The sequence below is a fragment of the Ambystoma mexicanum genome, chromosome 4p, assembly GCF_040938575.1.
Source record: "Ambystoma mexicanum isolate Mex_15411 chromosome 4p, UKY_AmexF1_1, whole genome shotgun sequence".
Classification (NCBI taxonomy): domain Eukaryota; kingdom Metazoa; phylum Chordata; class Amphibia; order Caudata; family Ambystomatidae; genus Ambystoma; species Ambystoma mexicanum.
This window is the reverse complement of record NC_090927.1, coordinates 726,556,736-726,577,485: the sequence shown is the minus strand read 5'-3', so window position 1 is coordinate 726,577,485 and position 20,750 is coordinate 726,556,736.

The window sequence follows — 20,750 nt, the reverse complement described above, 5'->3', positions numbered from 1 at the left end:
GTAGCAGTCACTGACCAGGCCATTTAAAACCCAAAAGGACATCCGCATGCAATGCACTACAGGTACCAAAATGCAACACTGCCACCCCTACAATGCAAGTAAATCAGTAGACTAGACCACATAGTAACCATGAGATTTATGTTCTGGTAAGACCTGGGGCATGCATGCATAGACTGACCGTTGAGATTCTGCTGTCACAGGCAACACCACTGCTGAGCATCACTTACACATTAATGTCAATGTCAATGGGTCTTGTACTGCACACTGTTGCCACTTGCATAGTCTGGAAGTAGTTTTGGGGTGGATTGTTAGTGGGATTGAGAGGGAGAAGAGCAAGAGAGCTTTGATGTGCTGTTGGCAGCTTCAGTTTGGAGAAACCGGTCACTGAGCATTGGGGCATTTCTTTTGGTTGATAGACATCATGTGGTGTTGGTGCATGATTGTGTATGGTTTGTTTTCATGCCGGGTGTTGTCAAGTGCATGCAGTTAGTAGTGCCATAGAGGCATGGTTGTGTTTAGTTCAGAGTCTGAGGGTGCGTATGCAGAATGGTGAGACACTTCCCACACCATAACAATCCACCTAGGTGTGATCCATTCCCTACCCCCAACAATCCGTCTCTGGGAGCAGAACCCAGGTCTATCCAAATGTTACACAGTGCCTGTCTAAGGGCACAGCAGGGAGCATAAGGCTCAGCTATACTATTAGACCAGATGCATGATGTGGCTAACCTACACATATCACGCAAAGTGTAAAATATGGCTAATTTACACAGTTCAGCTACATGCAAGATAAGGCTAAACTTGTGTCCTTACTCCTTGCAGGTGACTCAGGATAGCCGCTGCTTCCGTGACTGATGACCCCTTTGAGGGACTCCAGAAGCAGGAGGGAATGCCATACAACAGGACGCATGTGAGAACCAGGGCATCCATCTAGCGGACCGTCAAGCTCTTGAAGGCATGTTTTAGATGCCAACACCGGTCTGAGGGTACGCTCAAGTACAGGCTAGAGAAGATGGAGCAGATAGTCCTGGCCTATGCACTGTTGCATAATATCTCCATCAGACACAACATACCCCTTCCCCCAGATCTGAACATTCCTACGCCAGAGGATGATGGTGAGAATGAAGCACCCGCCGAGCCCATGCACGTCAGCATGGAGGCCAGGGATGGTCGTATAGCCCGCCAAGAACTTATAGACAACTTTTTCTGAGTACCCCTTTCACTCTGCACTTCTCTTGTACCTTACTGCATATGATGCACAAACACAATAAATACTTGCACCCAAATAATGAATGTCCACTAACTGCTTCAAGTGCAAACTGTTATGTATTTATGTATTATGATGAATCCGATGGAGTCCTCACTGTATTGCAGACGGTGACCTCCCATGTGGCCAGGGGACGGCAGCCACTACCTTATCCTGACCCTGGGGGTAGCTATATGAAGGGAGGATCACATGGTGGGAGACAACCACAAGGGAGCTGTCATGACTTCATCGTATGAGACATGGTATCAACCATTTTTCCTAGAGGATAACACTCCCATACCTAATACCCTCAAGGCCTATTGTCGTGTCTCCTCATCTGCCACCTCCTGGAAGAACTTGATCTTGATGTCCTCACTGTCACTGAGATGTGGTTCACAGCCAGCTCTGTCACGAGTTTTGACACTCTGCTCCCTGACGGCTACAAAATCCTCTCTGATCCAAGAACCAATCGACCCAGAGGTGGAGTAGCTCTAATCTTTCTGGAGTGTGTCACTGCTTCTGTCATTCCTATGCAGCCCTACACCTAATTTGAATGCCTGGTCTGCAGGCTCTCAATGTCTCCTGGCCTCTCTCTGAATGTGGCCACTATCTATAGGCCAACTGGACAGGTTGCCCTCTTCCTCTCAGAGTGGGCTGACCTCTCCTCTTCTCTCCTTGCCTCTGCCTCTCAACTTCTCCTCCTTGGAGACAACAACATCCACTTGGATGCCTCTAATACCTCCTCTGGCCTCTTCCGCAACCTATGCGACACTCTCTCTCTCTCTCCATTCTACCCTCTGGTCCAGCACACTCTTGGACTGAACACTTTCTGCTTTCCTCTCATCTGAAACTCTCTGTCCCCCACACAAAGCCCACCCCAGCACTGCCACCTACCTTCTCAGTCATTTGGCCCATGAAGCATGTGTCAGTGGATGTCATTGCCTCTACTTTCTCTGCTCCTCCTACTCCTGCGGCTGACTCACACCATGACACAGCTCTCTCTAACCTGCATATTTCTATCTCCAACACTCTGGACATCCTTTCCCCTGTCATGAGAATCCATCTGAAGCCTACCTCCAAGTGCAACTCTTGGTATGACTCAGACCTTGCTACCCTGAAACACAAGTGCAGGGTGGCTGAGAAGAGGTGGAGGGCCTTGGGTGCATCCTATGACAAACTGGCCTGCCACCTGCTCCAAAGGCAGTATAGACTCTGTCCTGTCCAAGAAGAGAGCCCACATCCAAGCCTGCATCTCTGCCGCCTCTAGAAACATTGCTGAACTCTTTAAAATCTGCAAGGAGCTGGCCAATACTTCTGCCGTCTCCACCTAACCTGTTCCCACCCACGCCCTCTTTACGGCTCTGGCTTCTCACTTCCCCCCGAAAACTCAGGACATCCTGTCCTCGCTCTCCAGCCACCTCTACCTCTCTTCCTCTGTCTTCTTTCTCTCTGACAACACCTGATAAGGTTTCTAGACAAGTCCGATTTCATGAAAGTCTTGTCCAAACAGGTGCTCCCCAGTTCCCCCAGAACCATCAAGGACCACATTGACAAGCACGCTCCAGCCTTGGACAATTTCTGCAATGACTCTTTCACCACTGGATTGTTCCCCTCTCTCCTCAAACACTCCCTTGTGGATCCCCTCCTAGAAAAAAATTCTGCTGATCCTACCTGTCCGGCAAACTATTGCCCGATCTCTATCACTCCTTTCCTGAGCAAACTCCTGCAAAAGCTGGCCATCTCCCAGCTTACTCTCCACACTGAATCCGTTGGGTGTCTCCATGACCATCAGCCTGGCTTCAGAGCAGCCAGAGGCACGGCAACTGCTCTAATCGGAACTACAGCTTTCGTTCTGTCCTCATCCTCCTTGACCTTTCCTTTGGTTTTGACACAGTCAATCACTCCATCCTGATCAAGCAACTCTGTGAGAATCTGTGCATCACGGATCAAGCTCTGGAGTCACTGACCGCCATCCTCTGGGACCGATCCTGCAAGGTCCAACTTGGGTCCTTTCTCTCCACCACCTCTCTCTCCACATGTGGTGTTCCCCAGGGCTCTAACCTCTCACCCTGACTCTTCAATGTCTACTTTGCCCCCTTGGCCCACCTGATCTCTACCTTCTCCTCTAACTTTCAGTGTCATGCAGATGACACTCAGCTCTCCTTCCGACTTCCCTCAACCTCCTCTTCTCTCTCGCTCATCCCTGACTGTCTATCCACGATTCAGGATTGGTGTGCCTCCAACGACTTCTGCCTTAATGTCAGTAAGACAGAGACCCTTCTTATTGGGACTGCTGCTCCCACTTCCCTCTTTCACTCTGGCCGCCCTGCGTAAGCCCTCTTCCTTTGCCTTCCTCTGAGGTAAAAACATTGGTGTCCTCTTCGACTCCACCATCTCCTTCTCTCAGCACATCATAGACCTTGCCAAGAAAGCCCACGACCAGCTGCACCTCCTCAGAGGTATTCCTTTTCTCACATCCCCCCAGAAGCTCACTGTCTCTAGAGCCCTGGTTGTCTCCAGGCTGGACTACTGCAACAGCCTTTTTCTCAACCTTCCTTCCTTCACTCTCTGCCCTCTGCAACTAATCCAGATCAGGACTGCAAGACTTATCATTGGCCTCAAGCCCAGGGACTGTATCTCTCCAGCCTGGAACTCTCTCCACTGGCTCTCGGTGGCTGCAAGGATCAAGTTCAAGACCCTGTACATCGTCCACAAGGCTTTCTCAGGCCAGGGCCCGCTCTACCTCCAACTCTCTCTTCCAAAATACCTTCTTTCTCGAGCCCTTCAACCAGCTAGCTCCAACTCTCTGAGGGTCAGAAGGTTCTCCAGGCAGAGAGTGGTGGGTAGATCTCTCTCCTCTGCAGGTGCCTCCCTCTGGAAAGGCCTCCCTGCCCCTCTCACACTTGATCCAGACCACCTGAAGTTCTGGGAGCAGCTCAAGACCATCCCTTTTTTCTCTGCTTTATCTCTCTCCCTCTGCTGACCACTTGTCTGTGGTGCCAACTGGTTGCTTGGTTACCCTCAGAGTCTCACTGGGTAACAGGCCCCACCATGATCAGTCTCCCCTGCACTGCTTATAGGCCTACTGCGCACTTAGGGGCTGTAACTGTAACCGCTAGAGTCCCCTGCCTCCTTTCACTTACCTAGAGCCACGCTGCCCTGGCTGCACTTACTCAGAGTAATTTCTGCCTTGATTGCACTGCCTCCTTTCCTACCCCTGACACTTCCCCTTCTCCCTTCCACCTGCACTTGGCATTGTTGCACTTGCACAATCTGAATGGCACAAGGCCTAGTAAGATTGTTTGTTCTGTCCTCCCTCTATCTTCCCACCCTTGTCGTCTAACGCCTAGAAAAACTTGTGTACAGGCGCATTATAAATGACTTATCATATCATATCATATCACATCCTCCTATGCAGGTTAGTGAAAACCTTTTCCCAAGACCCCTAGTGCAACATTCCAACTCTGATATGCCTTGTGAAACCTATGGAAATGCCTTCTCCAGTTCCACCTACCAATCATCCAGGACTGACTTGCCCTTGAAAACCATTAAGAATGTTTACTCAACTTTATCGTGCAAATTGTCAAGAATGGACTTCCTTTCTCAGAATTACCAAAATACTGGGATGAGGAAGAGGAACAAAGCAATGCAGAGCGAAGGAGGCCACACACCCAAGGAGCGCTCTTGTTGTTACATACATACACCTGTGACTGGGAAATGTAAAGAGCAGAAGCAGAGAGTCGAGGTGTGCCGTTGGAGGGAGAAAGCTGTGTCTCTCTGTGCGGATTGGAGAGACTGAAAGGCTGAGACTGGCATGGTGCAGCAGCCCGGCTCGAGGGCCAACAACAAAGAAGCTGCCACGTGAAAAGAACATGCTGTGGGAATGCCAGGAGCCGACGATAGACTCCTGGGGCTAGATTAGAGAAACTTTGCGCCAAGGCAAGGGCAAAGTTGCACTGTATTAGCACTAGGGCAAAGTTTGCCCTATTTTTAAAAACAGTGGCACACACTAGAAAACTACTGCGCACCTTGACAAGGGCAGTTTGGCATATTAAAAGCGCCAGGGCAAAAATGGCCCTAGTGCAAAAAAGATGCATTTCTACTGGATTTTTGCACCAGGGCAAAGTTTGCCCTAGTGCTAATATGGAATGGTATTAGCACTAGGGCAAACTTTGCCCTGATGCAAAAATGCATAAAAAATGTATCTATTTTGCACTAGGGCAATTTTTGCCCTTGTGCTTTTAATATGCCAAACTGCCTTTGTCATGGTGCAGTAGTTTTCTGGTGTGTGCCACTGTTTTTAAAAATAGGGCAAACTTTGCTCTAGTGCTAATACCGTGCAACTTTGCACTTGCACCAGTGCAAAGTTTCTGTAATCTGGCCCCTGGTGTTCAAAGGTGTTAGAAAGCTGCATCTAAATCACCAGAGCCTAGAACCAAGCAGACAAGCCAAGCGGAAGCCGCGAGAGACGGAAAAGCCAAGAGGAAGTGGTCCCAAGAATTAAAGAAGCGAAGGACCATCACTGGCTGGCCGCACGAGAAACCAGGAACACCAACAAGAACTAGTGAGTCCACCCAGAGACAGCAAGGACACTAGGGCGTATTAGTGGCCATGCCAAATGCAAGCAAATGTAAATAAAGAAACCGAGAGAGAAAGAGCGAGTGAGCTTATTGTTAAAAGAGGAAATTAACTGCGAGTGAAAACCTTACGAGTATGTAAATGTATACAGTGCAAGTATATGGGATACCTGGACAGGACCATATATCAAGAAGTGCAAGTCTGGGAGAGGGCAGAGAGCCGGTATGAAGAGAAGCCCCGGCAGGAGAGTATACCAGGCAGTTACAAGAAGTGTTCAAAAGTTAAAGCGGTCCGTAGAAGAAATATCCAGACTAGGGAAAGGATTGTGTTAACCAGGAGAGAAGGAGCAAAACCCTTGCAGGAGAGTATACCAGGTATACTGAAAGAGACAAAAGTGCACCACTAGACAGTTTTGTGTGTCAGTGTTGTTGCTGGTCAAGAAAGGCACAAGGAACTGTTACTTGAGTCCCTTCTCTCTGCACTTATGAGCCACTTCCGAGATGCACTTATTGAGTTACCTGGACTTCTCCTCTAAGGCACTTCTCCCCTTCCAGTTCCCTGCACTTGCGCGATCTGAATGACACAAGGCCTAGTAAGATCGTTCATTTGTCCTCCCTCTTTTGCCCCCCTTATCTTGTCGCGCCTAGAAACACTTGTGCACAGACGCATTATAAATGCCATATCATATCATATCAGAAAGCAAAGAGGAATCCAGGGGAACAGAGACACCCTCTGGAACAAGGATCTTTATCCTTGAAGAACTTTTGTGTTGGAGCTATTTATTCTTCCTTTTTGAACACTTTTCTAAACCACCCAAGTCTAAAGACATTACCATCTTCAATTTAGAATTTAGTTTATGGTGTGATTGTCAGAACAGAACTTTGGATACGGGACAGTTTTGTATTGGACATTCTGACACAGACAGATCATTAGCTTTTAGTTTAAGAAGGGAAATACCTCTTACATGACATAATATGATATGATATGATATGATATGATATGGCATTTATAACACGACTATACACAAGTGTTTCAAGGCGCGATGAGGCAAGGGAGGTGCAACAGAGGGAAGACAGAGACAGCGATCTTACTAGGCCAGGTGACATTGAGATCGCGCAAGTGTAGTTGAGAGGGGGATGGGAGAAATGCGGGGGGCAAGTGCAAGGATAAGTGCAGACATCAGGTTAAAAAAATGCTGGTAGAGGGATGTAGGGATACAGAGACAGTCCCTCAGTGCAAGGGTTTCCAGAGGGGCAGTGCAGGTGTGCAACTGGCAGGTAGGGGACCTGGGCCCGATATCATAGGTTAGCCAGGTAACCAATGCAGTTTCAGGTTCAGCCAGGCGGTCAGCAGGGGAGAGGAGGGGAGAAAGCAGAAGCAAAGAGGAAAGTCTTGAGGTGCTTCCAGAAACGGAGATGGTTCTCCTCAAGTTTCAAGAGGCTGTTCCAGAAGGAGGCCCCAGTTGAAGAAGAGATCTACCACCAATTTGTTGCTTGGAGAAGCAACTGATCCTGAGGGAGTTGGAGGTGGATGAGCGAAGAGCTGGAGAACGAAGATATTTAGGAAGAGAGAGTTGAAGGTATTGAGGCCCCAGGCCCCAAAAGGCCTTGTGGACATTGCAGAAGGTTTTGAACGTAATCCTCACCGCCACTGGGTGCCAGTGCAAAGATTTCAGTCCTGGAGAGATACGATCCTTGGGCTTGAGGCCAAGGACAAATCTTGCAGTCCTGTTTTGGATGAGTTGCAGAGGGCGGAGAATAGAGGCAGGCAGATTTAGAAAGAGGCTGGTGCAGTAGTCCAGCCTAGAGAGAACCAGAGGTCTGGAGACAGTGAGTTTCTGGGGGAAGGAGATGAAAGGAAGAATACCTCTGAGGAGGTGCAGCTGGTAGTGTGACTTGTTAGAGATGTCAGAGATGTGAGGAGAGAAGGAGAGTGTCAGAAGGGTTGGAGAGGCATTTTCCCAACCTCTTTTATTTTCAATAAAAGTCTTTAACCCAAATCATGGCTGACTTATGTCCGAGTTTCATTCCTGACTCCTCACAATATTGTAATCAAATCCTAAATACAACACCCTGTGCCCCCCTCCCCATACACTCTGTCTGCACATAACCCCTTCACCACACACTCCGCCCCACACCCTCCCCTTTCCCTCCCCACATAACCCATCCTCACACACTGGCCAGCCCCACCCCATACACCCCAAACACCAATAGGTCATAATGTCCAACATGAAAGTGCCACGACAAGAGCCATTTTCTCTACCTCTTAGTCGCAGGGCCCTTGGATGTCCCAGGTGCTGTCTAAATCCCCTGGCAGCAGTGCCTTGGGCTTCCCTGCTGCAAGCTCCTTAGGGTAGTGATGGTTAAGGGAGGGGCTGACCACTGTTGTGCCCCCAAGTGCTCCAGGGTGACCTGCAGGATGTGGGAGAGAGACTCAGCCATGGCCGAGAGCCCCTCATTCCCCTTGCGGACCCTTTGGGCTAGCATGACCAGGGTGGCAGAGGTACGTGCCTGTGCCTGTGCGCTCCTGCGGCTGCTGGCCTGTTACACTCCCACAGGAGCCGCTACTCATTGAGTTGCTGCTGGGCCAGTTCTGTTATCGCTCGTGCCAGTTCTCCATCACACAGAGCCGCACATCCATGTCCCGGATGGTGGGCATGGGTGGTGTAGGGGGTCTGTGCAAAGTGGCCGGGCTCGGGGGGGGGGGCATCCTTCTCCTTCTCCTTCTCCTCCTCCTCCCTCCTCTGTGCTGTACCTGCCACAATCGGGCAGTGGCTGGTATGGCAATGGTGTTGTGTAGGGCACAGGAGGGATGGTGGGTCCACAGGCGACAGGTGTGGTGTTGCTGGCAGCTGGAGGTGGTGGAGCAGGTAGCGCAGCTGCGACAGTAGGATGTGGTGGTGCTGGTAGCACAGCTGTAGCAGCATGAGGTGGTGGTGCTGGTAGCACAGCCATGACAGCAGGTGGTGCTGGTGCTGGTAGTGCAGCCGTGACAGCAGGTGGTGGTGGTGCAGGTAGCACGGCTGTGACAGCAGGAGGTGGTGGTGCTGGTAGTGCAGCCGTGACAGCAGGAGGTGGTGGCACAGCCTTCCGGCCTCCACATGCTCGCCCTGACACCGGTCCAGCCATGCCACTGTTGGAGGATGTGCCTGTTGGGGTGAGATGAGCATGCAGTTAGTCTTCTGGGAGGCACATCTGCAGGCTTGCATTACACTCATGCTTCATTGTGTATGTCCTGCTCTTGTCATGCTCTTTATTTTGACTTTTTGCCCTGATGTGAGTTCCTACATGTGTGTGGTGGGAGTGCACATTGACTGTTGGTCTGCAAAGGTGGATTGTTGTTGTGTGTGCGGTGGGCCTATGATTCATTTCCTGTTCTGCCTTGGCGCACATGGGCGCACGTCATGAGTTCATGTGTGGGGCAGTGCATATTGGCAATGGTGCTTGTGTGTGGCTACATCTGCATGCACCCCCTGACATGTGTGTGTGATTGGCCCATTTGCTGTGAATGACATGAAGTGGACCTGTTCCCTTGCCCATTTAGGGTTTCTCTGCCTGGGGATGCATTTATTTTTACACACAATTGGCATTTACATAGGATTTGTTGTACTTACCACCATCGCCATGGGTCCCAGCTCCGGCCTCTGCTGCCCAAACTCCCTCGATGCCCTCCATGTGCAGGATTGAGCTGCACATCTCCTCCCAGGACATCAGGGTTGAGGGTGCCACCGTCCCTCCTCCTGTGGCAGCAGATTCTCTCTGATGGGTGGCCAGGATGTTATGGACCCTCAGTCGCAAGTCATCCTAGTGCTTGTGGCAGTCACGTGGAGTGTGTGGGACGGTCCCCACTGCTGTAACCTTGTTGGCCACCTCCTGCCAGATGTCTGCGTTCGTCCTGTGGCTGGTCCTGCAATTACCCACACTGAAGCGGGCCTCCGAATTTGCAACATTGTTCATTAGGGCAGTCAGCTCTGGCTTCGTAAACCGTGGCTTGCGCCAGGGACTCTGGAGTTCTCACTTCCTGGCATGTCTGCAGTCTCAGATGGGGTGGGTGGAAACAGGAAGTGGGTGATATTAAGTGGATTGAGTCACATTTCCGGTGCCGGTAATTCTGCCGCCTGAAATTCTGGCTTTGTAAATACAGGCACCAGTGATTCTAGCAGTTTGGGTGCCAGTATCGTTGTTTCTGGCGTATTTCTGCTGGAAATAACCATCATTTTTGTGTCTTCGACAGTAATTCTGGCACACTGGTACTGGCAGGGGGGAATGTGCACGCCCGCAGACCAGAAATATGCTGTCAGAAACAGTACTACTGGCACTCCAGAATTACCAGCATTTTTCCAGGAAACATGTAATGAGGGCCATAGTCTATCTACCATCCTTCAGGGTATATAAGTAAGAAGAGAAGCAGTATGATGGGAGCATACAGTCACATGGGCTGTTTCTACTTTCATTGGTCACTATGAGCAATACTAAGCATACTAATACCAGTGTGGGGGGCACCTTTCCTAGTACCATGAACATGCCTTCAAAACAATAAGTGTGATTCATGTAATAAAGGGGGCTACACCGTAACCTACACGTCTGTTCCTGTATAATTGGACCTGTCAAATGTGGTTCTCTGTTATGTCCACAAAATTGACGAGGGAAGCGAGTTGATGGGTAATGCCTAAATTAGGTTGTGTACTCCCTGTTATTCTAACTCTCCCCCCTTATCACCTTACTCACAACTCATCCACGCAACCCATGGCAATAAGACAGATTCTAGTATCTGTGGTAAGCAAGCAATATTGAAGGAACCACGCTCTTTTATAAGTCCACAATGGGATGCCCCGGGGAAGGAGCCAGTGTAAAGGATAAAGGGTTTGTAGATGTTTTCTTCAGTATGATATGATTTGATTTGGTATTTCTAATGCTCTTTTACACAACTGCTTCTTACGTCTTTCTAGTGCAACAAGAGATACCTCATAGTTGGATAAGATGAGGAGCGTTGCCCAACGTACTCTAGGAATTTGTTGATGCAAGAGTTGGTCTCGCATAAGTACATTACCCTGTTATTCTTGGGCTTATTGGCAATACAAAAAATTTACCCATTTAGATATTATGTCCTCCTCCATCACAATGACATTATCAAATTGTATTGTTTCAGCAAGTAAAACCTTTCTGCTATAACATACAATATTTTATATTCGTTTTACAAGTTATTTTCTGATTTTTCCCCTACTGTAGGTTTGTGCAGTGCGTAGATTTTGAGGCACCGCCACATGTTTCGATGTGAGCGTGCCCTGTTGCAGGGATACTTTAGAAAGTGCACAGGTCTGTATTTGTGCAGGTAGTGCAGGTAGCGCTCATAGAAGCCATGACATGTACACTTAATTTTGTGCACATAAAAAAGTTCGATGTATAAGGGCCACAATGGCAGGCAATGTCACTTAGTGATATTGAATGTACTGGCGCTAAATAAGCACCCATGCGTTCTGAGATTCTCAGGCCAATGTTCCCTTATATTCCAGTTATCCTAAAGAAGTGCTCTTTATCTACCTCCAAAGGGGCCAGAAAGCAGAATATTCCGGTGTGGGGGCCCCTTCCGAAATTAGGCCATGGGTGAGCAGGGAAGAACAGTGCCTTGCAGCCTGGGACTTGCAGATGGTGCCCCCTTATAATCAGCCATTTTGGTGTTCTGAGGCCCCCCATAAGTGGGACTGCAGCGTGGTATTGAACTTATCCATGTTGGGCCTTGAGGAGTTCCCTCCAATGTCAAGGAGGCCTATATCACACTCTCATTCATCTCCATGACAGTTGTAGATAAGCATCCGAAAGAGGCAATACATGTCTGCCATCTTAGCTGACTGTTGGGAATTACATCCTTGGTGGGTATTAGAACCAAGTCCCAACGTACGGGAACGATTAAGAGTCCCAAAAGAGGAAAGCATATAGGAAAAACTGTGAAAGATTGTGAGGAAACCTGCAAAGAGAGATTTTTACAGCTATATGCATCCTCTGACTTTTCTACTTTATTTTTCTGCCATCGTGCCTGCACGCCCTTAGGCCATTTGTGGCAAACAGTACATTACACTTGCAGATCAGGTTTCATGTAAGCAACACATCCTTTTTGACCTTTAATAAATTGCCGTTAATTATTTGTAACAAATACCAGACTAAAGAAGAGTAAAAATACAGAGGAACAGGGAAGTTAGGACTGCAAACCAATTGTACCCCCGGGCTGTTATTGGCTTCGAGGTGGGTAGTCATGGAAACACAGAATCAGATATGTCTTTGGCGGTGGCATTACAGTCAAGTATATTGCCAGCAGCATTCTACAGTGTGCCATTTGCCCTGCAGGTATTACTAAATTGTCCACAAGGTCCATAAAATGCATTCCCGCTACTTTAGCAGACACACACTCTAGAGAGGATGTACTCTCATATTCAAAGTGGAGCAGAAACATTTGAATGAGCACATCCCTAGGCCCCATGTTTTATTTTTATGGTATTTATTGAGCGTGGGCCTAGCTTCATGAAGTAACAGAGAGCTTTACAGAGGTATACAACAATACAGATACACAACAGAGCTTTTATCAGAGGTATACAACAGTACAGATGTATGACGGAGCGCTTTTCAGAGGTAAAAACAGAACAGGTATACAGCAGAGGGTACTATACAGAGGGGCACAGAGGAGATGTACAGCTGTACAGGGTGGTGGGGAGCAGAGGAGCGGACAGCGTCAACAAGTCAAATGCTAATTTTCTCTGCCAGGTAGCTGGGTGACTTGAGGGCGACTGCCTTATGGATGATGCATCAAGACTTGAAGGTGATTCGCGCATGAAGTGGGAGCCAGTGAAGGTCAAAGAGGGCTGTGGTGATGTGGTTGTTGATGAGGCATAGAGCCATGTGTGGGGCACTTCTCAGGTGTACAAGGGAGGATGACGGGAGGCCTTTGAGGAGGGCATTGCCCCCATCCAAGTGGGTTAGGACCAGTGCTTGAACGGAGGATCTAAAGCTGTCCGGAGGGAAGAAGACTTGACGTCCACAGAAGCGAGAGCTAATACCAAGCTGTCTGAGGTGTGTTTGTCGAAGTGGAACCCGAGACACTTGGCGCCGGAGGTGAGCTCGGGTGTGAAGCCATCAGAGTTCATGGTTGATAGGCAGTTCTGTATGTCTGGGTGTTTGGTGGTGTTGGTGAGGAATAGGAATTCGGTCCTGGAGGGGTTGAGCTTCAAGTATGCACGGGACATCCAAGACTGGATCAGCAAAAGGCAGGTTTTGAGCCTTGTGGATGTCCTTGATGCAGTCGATCTTGATGTATAGCTGTGGGTCATCGGAGTAATGGTGGATGTAGATGTTGTGTGTAGCTAGGAGGGCTCCCAGCAGCTCCATGTATAGATTGAAGATCATCGGGGAGAGGATGGAACCCTGTGGGACTTCACAGGTGACTGGTAGCATTGGTGATCTAGAGGAGACCATCTGAACAAAATGCTGGCAATTGGCGAGGTAGGACTTGAACCAGCATACGAAAAGATTGCTGATCCCCATGCGCTGATGTAGGGTGCCCGTGAGCGCCTGGTGGTCTATTGTGTCAAAATCGGCCGAGAGGTCGAGTAGAACCAGGAGGGGTCCCCACCTGACAACCTTATCATGCACAGTACACATTTTGGACTGTATAAATGTCTTGATATTGTTTTGTGAGCAGTCAATGAGCCTGAGCCTGGCTGTTGAACTAGTTGACACAGCACAAAATCAAGCTTGTAGACGGTGTAATTAGAAAAGGCTGCAATCAGTTGATGAAGGGATTATTTCCCCCATGCATCCCAAACGCTTTTGATCACTAATAACATTGCATGTGACCAGGGCCTGATCAGTAATACCAAGGTTGTCCCGGAGACGATTCAGCAGGATGGTATGGTTGACCGTGTCAAAAGCAGAGGATAGATCAAGGATAGATCAAGGAGAATGAGGACAGAAGGGAGATTAGAGTCAAGATTGGAGAGCATGTTGTGTTCTATGTCTGGTTGTTGAGGAGGTACCCTACATTATTGGTGACTCCGACGTGATCCCCGCAAAGACAGAGGATTACTGGCCACACATCCGGAGCGGCCGTACCCACCTGCAGCAACCAGTCCCCCTTGTGCACACCTTCGAGAGGTTTATAGGAGCCGTGTTATTCAAATTCCTATCTGTTTTTTGGAGTGGAGCACTGTACCCGGAATTTTCAGGCCGGTTACAGGACCCCGTGACAGAGAATTTCGGGTGAACACATATACCGAAGTGTACCTTCTTTGGAGAAAAAGAAGTAGGAAAAGGGGAAGGGAGCACAAGTGTTTGAGGGTTTGAAGAGTGGTATGTGTATGTGCGTGTATTGGAGGTTTGAAAAGCACGTGGTAATGTATATATGGTACGTTTTTTTGTTTTTTATAAAGGATTGTGGTGTAACAGGAACCTTTCCTATGACATTAGGGAAGAAGACAGCGCTGTATAACGGAATAAAAAGGACATGTATAGAGACCCCATATATTTAGTGGGTCTGTGATCTCTCTGCCCAGTATAATGGGGGGTGTGAGAACAAGATGTATTTGTGGTAGGGGTCATTGGGGGCCTGAGATGTCCTCATCCAATATAAAAGGAGGTATTGGAATGAAAAAGTTGTCATTTTTTGTATTTTTTAGCGCTGGCAATTTGTTGTACTGTGCTGAGGCAGTGGGAAGCACTGCTGTGGTGAATTATAGGAGTATTGAAAGCAGTGAATAGACATGTTTGTTTTGTGTTGAAAGTGGGCATGGGAGTATGTATTGTGGGGAGAACGGTGAGCAGTAGTGAAGTGAGGGAAATTGGGGAACAAGTTATGTTTGTTGGGTTGGGGAGAGGGTGTTGAAGGCATTGTAGAATAGTGAGATGGGTATCTACGATGGGGCTGGCAACCCCATTGAAATATATGTGCAAAGCCCTTCCATTGTACTGAAAAGAGATTCTTAAGTATCATAAAGAATGGCTTGCGGAAACAAAATGAGTGATGTATAAACCATGGCCGGAACAGAGGACAAATAACAGGAACATATTAAGTCACATGTATATGTTTTTGGCAGCTAAATATAAAGGGAAACAACTGAAAATTAGAAAGGATGTTTTAGAATTATGGAAGATGGAGGATTTAGAAGATGTATCTACATCTACAGAATCCCTTAAAATGGCAAGCAAGGTAGTGAGTTCTTGTGCCCCGGCAAACAACTATGTCGACCATCCCAAACGTCCCTGCTCCCCCATTGAAGTTGCCCAGTATCCCCCATTAGGGTATTATCCTATGCGTTCTGCCTGAGAATATACGAATCCCACATATGTCCTGCTACCCACCACCGCTCGCCCACCTATGGTGTCTCAATACCAGAATCTCCCTAACCTTATAGCGTCAGCCGCCGCAAGGGGTAAAATAACATCAGACAAAACTGATACAAAGAATCAGAAAGAGTTAGTAGAACCATTAAAGAAAGTGGAAGGCGAACCAGTGTGGTTAAAGTTGGATAGGAGAGAGGCACAGCGTGCACCTGTAGGAATGGATGAATGCAGGGCGGGATATAGTTTGTTTTGAACAGACAACACAGCTATTAACGATGTATATATAGAACAGGACAGAGAAGAAAGGATGATACAATGTGAGAGTTTGGATTATGGTACTGTACAATCGGACGAGGAGTATGATCATACAAGAGAGGGGGAGGAAGAGTGGGACACTGTAGATGAATTGAAAGAGGAGGAACGGCCACCTGTCATTTGCCTGCGAGTGGAAAGTGTGTGGGGACCCAGGTTAAAAAACAGGTGTGGCCGCATGACGGTGGCTAAGAGGTCAGTGGTGGGAAAAGGGAAGGTGGTGAAGATGGTAGGAGCACAGTTTCTGTTGTTACACAAGGGGCTTGGGAGGGCACAATATATACAATGGGTCCACATGGGTAAAACAGTCTTATAAAGGTGCTCCCATCCCTCACTGCTGGGATGGGGAAGTGGATATATGATTTTGAAAAACTAACGGCATGCACCACTTTGGGTGTAGGAGATTTGAACAGTCTGTTTGTCTCGATACTGGGAGACCAGGCCAGCGACATATTGGTTAAGGCTTGGTACCCGAGCGTGAAGTTGGGTGATGATAGTCATGATGGGGTGCGCTTTAATGACATTTAATGTCCAAAGAACAATGCATGATGATGAGGACCCTGCTCAGTATTTACTGCAAATCCAGGAAATGTGGAGGGCAGAAACAGGAGACTCTTGGGACCGGGCAATTCCATTCTTTTATTTTGTTGTTAAAACGGGACTTCCAAAGGAGGTACACAAAGTGCTTGACGAGAAAGTGGGTATCGAACCGAAAGGATGAGCAGAAATTCAGTCTATTATTATCCATCATTATAAATGGTTGAAAGAAAAGGAGAAGGAAGTGGCACAGCTAGCGCAAGCAGGGGAAGTAAATTTGGTTCAAAAGAAGTTAGCAAAAGTTGCATTGGAAGGAGCTATAGCGGCAGTGCAGACGGAAGGATCGGCAGAGTTTAGGGCAGTCCAGGTGATGGGCGAGTGGCCCATGGGTGGGGAGGTGAAAAGGACTGGGCAGGCAGGTGGATCCAGCCCCAGTACCATGGGGGATTGCCAAGGGGGTTTCAGCAAGGAAGAGGGGTTTTTCCCAGGGCCTGGGGAGGGTGAGGAGGTTTTGGAGACATGGGCCCTCAAGGAGGAGATGTGGGTCCGAGTTGGACATGCGGGCAGATGGGCCACTTTTCAAGAGAGTTCAGAAGTAGGCAATCATTTGCATACCCTCAGAAACAGATGTACCCTATCTCCCGGGAGGTCTGGCCCAATACCCCCAGTCATATGGTCAACTACCCCCAGCAGTTCCTTATCGTGTGACAGTGGCTGTTGCCCCGCCCACTACCCCACCATCATTTCCACAGTTACCAGCTCCAAGCTCCAGTAACATGCCGCCATATGGGGTGCATCAGGGACAACAGCAGGGCCCTCCAATACTGAACAGCAATGCTGTGCCAAATGGCACAGTGAAGCATATCAAGGGGCCACAGTGAGCAGAGGAAATCCATTTGTCTTCCCAGGGACAAATACTTATCCAGATTAGGACACCCCACAGAGAGCCCTAGCATGCCCAGTTCTATCAGTCACTGCTGACCCAGAAAAGGAAACCTTGGTGCGTGTGGAGACAGGAGAGAAACCATTAATTTTTATGGTAGACACAGGCGCAACTAAATCATGCATCAGTGAGGGAGTATTCAGGCATGGTTATGGACATGCAGGGCTTCTCTGGGGAAATTCATCTGGTTCCTTTCATGAATAAATTACCCATTAAGGTGGGTGGCCGAGACATGTGGGCCCCTTTGTTGTACTTTACAGCAACCCTGATCAATCTACTAAGAAGAGACATCTTGAGTAAGCTCAACATGACCATCTCGTTCACTGAAAGGGTGTGATGTGTTTGACACCTGGTATGTATTCAGTGAGAGTGATGGTGAACTTACATTCATTGGGCATTGAATCCGCAGCAAGAGGAGTACCAGTATCCCCTGATTTGTTCATATATGGTATCACAATATTACAGGTGGCCAACTGATATTGGTGTGTGCCCTCTGAATTTCTGTTCCGGCCCACCCAAACTCAGGAGGTAGTTGCTGGGACAATCATCATGCTCCACATAGAAGCAGTACTAGTGTCAAAGGACAGAATTGTGTTGCTCGCAATTAAATCTGACAACAGGGATTGGTGCACAGTGTTGTGCATCGACCCCACAATACCTATAAAAAAAATTCAGATGAGGACCTCTTTGACAATATTGAAAACAAAGAGAAGATAATATTGGATGTATGTGTCCCATGTGAGATAATGATTCAATATAGACATGTGGCCTGTTCCATGTTATTGGTAGGGACTGCCCCCTCTTTTGCTTCAGAAGATTTGTCTCAGCTACCTGATACTTTGTGGACAATTAATCCGCATGATGTAGGGCATTTATGGAGTGTTGCAGCTGCATGCATCACCTTGAAACCTGCTGCTGTGCTGTCCAGGGTTAAACAGTATACCCTATTGAAGGCAGTTGAAGAAGGGATTTATGACACCATTATAGCCCTCTTGCATCAGGGCATCATAGTACCATCTAATTCACTGTGTAATACAGCTATTTACCCCGTGAAGAAATCAAAGGGGGCTGGTTGGAGGATGGTTCAGCATCTACACCCCCTCAATGTTGTGGTACTGGCAGAGTTTCCGGTGGTTCCAAACCCTGACACAATAGTATGTAATATGCCTGTTGAGTCAACCCATTTCACTGTGGTGGATTTGAAGAATGCTTTTTTGTCAGTGCCCTTGCAACCATACTCACAGTATCTCACAGCGTTTACGTTTGTTGGGAGCGGATTCAAGCATACTCAGCCTCCTAAAGGGTACTGTGAATCCCTGAGTATTATTAACAGGGTCCTACATGAAGATTTAGGAAATATTGATGTACCTAGTACGATTATTCAGTATGTGGACGATCTGTTGGTATGCAGTACCACTGAACAACAGTACAGATAAGATTGCATTGCTTTGTTACAACTGTTGGCTTGCAAAGACTTTAAAGTAGACAAAGCAATACTGCAGTACTGTCAGCGAAATGTGTTGTATTTGGGCCAATTAATTTCAGTAAATGGAAAGAACGTGACTGCAGAACGTGCAGCAGCAGTACGTGCTACCCCCAGCCAGTGACAGTTGAAGACATGCAAAAATGTCTTGGGTTATGTAATTACTGTAGAGCATGGATCTTCAACTACACGTCATATACTCAACCCTTACCTCAGGCCCTCAAAGAAGCACAGCAAACAAAAAATACTATTGTTTGGACTGATGAAATTGTTAACAGTTTTCAGGAGGTAAAAAATGTTATCTATGCAGCTACTGTTTTAGCAACTCCTGACTATACCCAAGAGTTATAACTTTTTTCTCATTCTGATGGTCAAATGATGACCGCTGTATTAATGCAACATAGCTACATTTTTGACGGAACAAATCACTGATGATGACAAAGGACCTGACTGTATTACATACGAGGGTCTTGAGGATGATATTCCTAAAGCACGTGACTATGCTTTAGATGATGGAGAGGTGTTCTTCATTGATGGGTCGAACACCATTGACCAGGAGACAGGCCAGTGACATACTGGGGCAGCAGTGGTACGATTAGTGGACAGAGAGTATGAGGTTCTTGTACAGCGTAGATTGCTGGGTCACTATTCGGCACAAGCAGCAGAATTGATTTCTCTTATTGAAGCATTCGAGGCAGCGCAAGGATGTCGTGTCACAATCTATTTGGATTCAGCTTACCTCACCACTACCGTTCACTCAGGGTTGTTGAGGTGGATGAGGAGAGGGTTTCATAGAGCAGATGGATTTCCTGTTCAGCATGCAGCGATGCTTGATAAATCGATCGATGCTCTGTCACAACCCTCAATCGCTGCCATCGTTAAATGCACCGCCCACACACGTGGTATAGACTTTGGCTCCCTTGGCAATGAACCAGTGGCCACAGCAGCAAGAATGGCCACGTACTTGCCGGTACCAGAAATCCTTGAGCATCCAGCAGTCGCAAAATTGCAATCACAATTGCAGGTTCCATATATTGCACTTCCAATTACCAAAATAATTGTGATACAAGCTCAGGCACAGTAAAGTGAGAAGTTGGTGTGGCTAAAAAGGGTGTGGGTGCAGACCCCAACTGATTTGGTGTGGAGACAGACTAATACAGGGAAGTTGGTGAGGCCCCATTATTTAGCTTTAGTGGTGTTTGATCAGCTTTATTACCCCGCCCATGTATCTAAAGAACATGTTGCTGCGGATATTCAAGAAGTTTGGTATGTGCCCAATATTCAGGAATTGTTACCTCCAATTGTGCAGTTTACCAGACATAGGGCCTCATCAAGAGTTGGGCTGTAGCCCTTAAATGCAGCGATAATGGTATTACTGCTACATTTAAGGGCTGGCCCTATCACGAGTTGGGTGCTAAATGAGCTGTTTTACCTCCAGTTTTTTTCTGGAGGTAAAAATCCCATTTAGCGCCCTGTATTATCTCCGGCAGTATTAGTGTGCCATATTTGTGCCGAAGATTCCCCATTGGGAATGGGGATTTACAGTTCACGCCCAACCCGTGATCCAGCGGTAATACCACAGAATCGGTGGGCGCTAACGCTATTACAATTGGGTGGTATTACAGCCGGGATACCGCCCAAATCATGATGAGGCACATACAGTACTGGGCTGACATTAAAAACACTGAGGGGAACCTTGCCTCGCCCAATTGGTCCGTTTCAAGACCTACACATAGACTTTGCAGATATGGGGGAAATATGTAACACCTTCCGCTACCGCATAGTTGTGGACTTTCCGTTCTCCCTTTAGATTGAAGCTGGTCCATGTACACATCCTGATGCCAAATTGGCTGCCATGTTTTTGGTGAGAGAAGAGTTCCCCCGATGGGGGTTGTGCAATACACTTAAAAGTGACAAAAATGGCATACACTTCTTTAACAAGCTGTTCAAGGAAATTGCAGCTCTTTTGGGAATTAAAGATGTGTTCCATTCATCAACCCCAGGCCAACGCTGTTGTGGAGAGGATGAACCATTTGCTAAAGACAAAGCTGACTAAGCTTTGTGCAACATAGAAGAGAAACTGCGTACATTGCCTCCCCTTGGCCTTCTTTAGTTTGAGGACGGAACCCTCTAAGGATCATCACCTCTCCTCCTGCGAAATAGTGACGTGGAGACTTATGCACACACCATTATCTCCTGTGCACAGTACATCTGATGCTCACAGGGGCGTGTCAATTTTGGGGGATGAGTTCCATTCGTACTTAAATGAGTTAACAAAGTGAATTAAATAGCTTTCTCAACAGATTGCTCCATGTAGAAGGGAAG